Below are 5,919 nucleotides of genomic sequence, written 5' to 3'. Positions count from 1 at the left end.
ACCAAAGCAGAAAAGACTGAGAAATGCTACCATGGAAAAACTTATTTGTAAAAGCTCTTCATCTAGAAAAAAATTTTTCTTTGGAAAGAGCTATGTGAAGAATTATTAGCAAGGTGTAGTTACAGCAATGTAATTCACACATTGATTTTTCTGTTGTATCTGTGTGTGTATGGGGATGTGTGTGGAATAGTTGAGTCTGCAGAGCAACTCCCTTCCCTGTCTTTCTCTGATCACACCAACGTCTGTATCCTCCCACATGGTGAAGAAAGTCTGCTTTGCTGACATAGAGAACAGACTTGTGGACCCAGCAGGGAAAGGAGAGAGAGGGACAAACGGAGAGAGTAGCACTGAGACATATATATCACCAGATGTAAAATACTAGCTCGTGGGAAGTTGCCGTGAAACACAGGAACTCAACCCTGTTGTTATTCAGTCGCTCAGTCATGTCCAACTCTTTGTGACCCCATGAACCACAGCGCGGCAGGCTTTCCTGTCTATCACCAACTCCCAGAGCCTACTCAAACTCATGTCCATTGCATCGGTAATGCCATCAACCATCTCATCCTCTGTTGTCACCTTCTCCTCCTGCCTTCAGCCTTTCCCAACATCAGGGTCTTTCCCAATGAGTTGGCTGTTCGCATCAGGTGGCCAAAGTATAGGAGCTTCAGCTTCAGCATCAGTCTTTCCAATGAATATTCAGGGTTGATTTCCTTTAGGAGTGACTGGTTTGATCTCCTTGCAGTCCAAGGGACTCTCAGGAGTCTTCTCCAACTCCACAGTTGAAAAGCATCAGTTCTTTGGCACTCAGTCTTTTTTGTCCAGCTCTCATATCCATACATGACCACTGGAAAAACCATAGCTTTGACTCTACAGACCTTTGTTGGCAAAGTAACGTCTCTGCTTTTGAATACGCTGTCTAGGTTTGTCATTGCTTTTCTTTCAAGGAGCAAGCATCTTTTAATTGCATGGCTGCAGTCAGCGTACACAGTAATTTTGGAGTCCAAGAAAATAAAGTCTCTCACTGTTTCCATTATCTCCCCATCTATTTGCCATAAAGTGATAGGATCAGATGCCATGATCTTCATTTTGTGAATGTTGAATTTTAAGCCAGCTCTGTGACAATCTAGAGGGGTGGGATGGGATAGGATGGGGGGGGGCAGGGAGAGGCAAGAGGGAGGGAACATGACTGATTTGTGTTGTATGGCAGAAATCAACACAACATTGTAAAGCAATTATCCTCCAATTGAAAAGAAAAACCAATGTCTGCTTCCCTCCTGCTCCATCCTTCTTTGCACTTAGAGGGGGGAGATAAGAGGAGATGGCAAAAAAGAAAATGACTACTGGCTCCTTGTTAAGGGGAGGGGTGTTGAGTTGAAAGCTGGCTGCCTTGAGAATGGAGAGGATCTGCAGCGCTATCTGTAGCCCCAGCCCAGCTGTCACCTCTAGCTATCTGTGAACCCTCTGGCACTGGTCTTCACACAGGAAAGCTCTCCTTCATTTGACACGTGTTGTTTGAGAAAATTAGAAGGGAGTGGAAAGAGGAAGTGCTCCATAGGTATGATTATTATTATAAACAACAGTTGCAATGACATGCGGCTTGGAAATTGGATCTATGTTCACCATTCACTCCAGGGAAGGTTCTCTGACGGTTCCAGGCCCAGGAATTCTAGGGAAAATACAGGGACGCAGCAATGGGTGACCTTTTGATGCAGAAGGCCAGGCTTGCTGAAATGATTGCCCAGAGGGGACAGAAGCAGCTGTTAGAGGTGGGAGGAGCCTGGGGCATCACCCGGAGGCCAGGTGGGTGGAGCCATGGCGAAGTGGGAGGAGCTCCAGTGCTCCGCTCACTCTCCAAAGGAGACAGAGGGAGCGAAAGCTTAGAGTCTTGCCAGAGTGTGATGAGACTTGGACTCGACCAGCGTTGGAAAACAATGTGACCTACACTGGGACATGTAAGTGGATAACTGACAGGGCCGGGAGGAGCAGAGAGAGAGTGCAACTGAAGAAAGCTTATTTATTCACTTGTCCCTGCTCTTGTCATCTAGGGTCAAGTTCACAGTTAAAGTAGAAGAGCATGAGCTGTCTGTCACTTGGCAGGAAGGTGTGATATGTTGCAAGGAAGGGAGAAGCTAACCAGCAAGTAGGATCCATCCGGTTCTAATCATCCGCCTACCTCCTACATGGTGTCTGCAATCTCCCTTTCTTCCAGGGGTTCAAAGAGACAGAAGGGTTCCATCCAGGCTGCTTGGACTGCCCTGCCCTTGAGCCACCCTCAAAGTTTCCCTAGTCTGCTTCCAATTTCCAGAAGGAAAATAATGCAAACCAATTTGAAAGGAAAGGGATCGTCCTTAACATGTGGCAGCTCTCCTGTAAAATGTCTCTCTCACAGTTCCCAGAAATGGTTGTCCGTCTCTAGAGAATGTCATAGAATGTGAAAAGGAGGGGCTCTGAGTTTGTAGATGTTCAGATTGAAGCTGGAATTGACCACAAAAGTCTTAACTCCCAACTCCTCATTTTATTTGGGAAAAAATAGAGACCCAGGAAGGTTAAGGGACATGCCCGTGGTCATCTAGTCCCCCTCTCTAGTCATCTTTAGGTGGACCTGTCAAATGTACTAGCTAATGACCTCCCACCACCTCTGCGAAATACAGGTAAATCCCTAATAGCCATGTGGGTGCTCTGTGAACTTGGTCGACTTGCTGTAACTGATCAGATCAGGAGTACATACATAGTTGTGTCATTCATCTCTTAATATTTGAAGCCACAAAAAAAGAAAGGAAGAAATTTGAAACTGTTAGTGATCCAAAGCTTTTTATATGGCTGGAAATATAACTTGTAAATTCAGGAAATATAACTCACATGTATGTTAAAGAGGCATATTCGCCTGTCACATACCTGTGCACCAAGGAACAAAGAAAGGGGTCTGCAGAGTGAAGCAATTGTGCAGAAAATGGTAGAAAAATGTGAAGAGAGTGTGAATCCTGGGACCTTGTAGTTCCACCTTCCAGTCACTGACTGAGCTTGGCTGCATTCCTGCTCTTGGACATACCCCTCCGCCCCCACCCCCTTTCTCCATGTTACAGTTCAAGTTGTTGTTGTTGTTCAGTCGCTAAGTTGTGTCTAACTCTTTGTGACCCCAGGGTTCCCTGTCCTTCAAGTTACTTGCTTCTGTTACTTGCAACCAAGGAATACTAATATCCTCTCACGGTGGGAGTAGACGGTGGGTGCCAGAATGGCTCTCTCAGCTTGCACTCCTGGCGATCAAGCAAGGAGCCCACCTGAGCCTCCCTTTTCCTGTTGGTTGCTGAGGAAATACTGGCTGAGGGCCCACTGGGAACTGCTTTTCTGCATCCAGAAGGATGCAGCATGGCAGGGATGCTACTAAGGATGCTACTAAGAGCACCCAGGTGCCCACGTGACGGGGATGCATATAAAAACGGAGGAGATCATAGCTGAGCCTCCTGACCATCTGAATTACTGCCCCCCAACCCTCCTGGGACAGCCCAGCTCGGGCTTTCCCCTTTTTTCTGTCTGAGATCCCGTCATGACTACTTTCTTGGTCTCTTTGTGTTGGTAGACGAGTCCTGACAGCCATTTCTGAAAAACCTAGCTAAGTCCAGGTCTCCTGCCTGGGAGCAAATATTCTCTCACTGCATCTCAGGATTACAGACCTCCAGTCCCTGGTTCCACATTTCTCAGGTCAGTCATCTGCTTTCTTTTGCCTGGGCCCTGATCTCCAAAGTGTCCCCATCCTCCCAGGTCTTAGGTTTGGTTCCTCAGGAATAAACCCTGGAATAAGCCCTTTATGCAAGTGGATTATCTCAAGGATTGCTGGCAGGGAGATGGGAGGGGAGAGAGGGAGGGAAGGCAGCTAATCATGTGTGTTAGGGAGAAGGTGACTACTTTGGGCAACTTGGGTGCAATCCTGCCCAGGGAACTTGAGGGACAGTGGGAAAATGCTTTAGAGTTTCCCACCCTAACATTCAAGGAAGCTAAGATCTATTTATCTTCCAATTCCCAAGCAACATGAGCTGATGGCTGTTCCCGGAGGATCAACTTGCCAATACCACCAGCTAGTCCCACGCTTGGATTGAGAGCAAGCAGAAGAGATGCAGGTCCTTGCAACAGGATGCATTCCACACATGTCCCCTGGTGAGGTCCCAGGGGATGTGGGCAGAGCCCAGCAGTGTCCACTACAGCCCACGCGTCCCAACTGCACCTGGGCTTTGGTGCATGATTACACAAGCTTGGCAATGTCCAACCAGAATCAAAGACGAAGCATTCCGATATGAGGACCCTGGAGCCCTGTATCCAGCAGAGATGAGCTCCAGAACTTGAACCTCAGGCTGGTACTCCTCCCCACTCAGCTTCAGCCCCTGGGAAGCAGAATTAAATCCATTCCACACAATTTTGCATAATGGAGATGTTACTTTGTGATGTTAATCACATATGCATAAAGTTAATAGTTTTGTGTTTAAGGAAAAGCCTTATTTCCAAGGCTGTTCCAAGTTTTTATCAAGTCTGTCTTTCTCCCTTGCCCTCCATGAATGTAAATGCAGGATCAAGGAATGCCACAGGACAGAGATATTAATATTTGTTCCTCTGCTAAAGCTTAACACAGTCGAAAGAGCGTGGACTTTGGAACGAACCAAGCTAGTTTTATTTCTGCTTTTGTGTCTTAAAAAAATCCTTCTCAACTCTGAAGTCACGAAGATATACTTCAGTGTATTTTCTAAAGGCTTTATAGCCTTTCACATTTAGATATTTAATCCAGTTAGAATTGATTTTTCTATCTGGGTTTTTTTCCGGTTTAGATTACACAGATGTCAAAGAAACATCTATTGAAAAGACCATCCTTTCTGCAGAGTATCACCTTGTCATATATCTAGTGTCCATACAAATGTGAGTTTGTTTTAGACTCTGCCCTAGTGGTCTGTTTATCCATCCCTGGAACAAAACCACGTGTTAATCAGTATGGCTTACAAGTCTTTTCATCTAGTAGGACAGGTTCTCCTACTTTACTATTCTTATGGACTTCCTCACCAATTCTTGCCCCTTTGTACTTCAGTATAAACTATAGAACCAGCTTCTCAAAGTAATTGCTGGAATTTTGATTGGGATTGCTGAATCAATAAATCATTTGGGGGAGAGTTGACATACTGTACACTTCCTTCCATTTATGTAAAGTTAAAAGCTCAAAAAACTATAATGCTTAGAGAGTGATAAATTTAAAATACAGCAAAGAACCAATTACCATCATAGTCAGTGGAGTGATTACATCTGAGAGGGTAGTAAGAGGCTTTGATTTCGAAGGGATACACAAGAAACCTTTGTTTTATTTTTTGACCTCATGGTAGTTATATGAGGGTCTACCTTGTAATTATTTATTAAAATGTGTATCTGTGGTTTGCTTAATTTTTATAGTATTGTTCATGATAAAATATTTTTAAAATTCTAACTCTGCCTCTTGCTAGTTATTACATTAATCTTTGTTACTTTAAAAAATGTAACAGTTTCTCTCTAAGCCATAGTTTTCCCATTTGTAAACTGGAGTTCATACCTACATCACAGATTTATCTTTTCTTACAACATTGCAAACAACACATACTACTATGCTTAACACATGCTAGATCATCAAGAAATGCTGATTTACTTCCCCCTCCCAGGCAATCTCTTGTAGAATCAAGCAGAAGTGAAATGACAACATCTAAGAGGATTATGTATTCAGGAGTCCCCTGCATGCATCTTTGGACTTGAACTCTGTCCTGTACAAAACGAATGTTGACTGGACAGTGAGGTTATCTCTTGCTCTTTCTGGAAATCATGACATCTGTCAGTTTTATCACCTTAGGTGTAGGGCAAAGTGAAATCCGTTCAATAATGCTTATCTCTAAACCAGCCTTCTGCTGAGTCACCAAT

General features: G+C 44.4%; 1 long non-coding RNA gene across 1 annotated transcript; it reads left to right on the top strand.

Moving 5' to 3' along the window:
* The first annotated feature begins 1,865 nt into the window (after positions 1 to 1,865).
* On the top strand, positions 1,866 to 5,402 carry LOC122422245. Its single transcript, XR_006263756.1, has 3 exons — positions 1,866 to 1,952; positions 3,578 to 3,699; positions 4,023 to 5,402. It is a non-coding gene; the product is annotated as an uncharacterized LOC122422245 (long non-coding RNA).
* The last annotated feature ends 517 nt before the right edge of the window (positions 5,403 to 5,919 follow it).

This window comes from Cervus canadensis, chromosome 19 (genome assembly GCF_019320065.1).
Source record: "Cervus canadensis isolate Bull #8, Minnesota chromosome 19, ASM1932006v1, whole genome shotgun sequence".
Lineage (NCBI taxonomy): Eukaryota > Metazoa > Chordata > Mammalia > Artiodactyla > Cervidae > Cervus > Cervus canadensis.
This window is presented reverse-complemented; position numbering and strand designations above follow the sequence as displayed.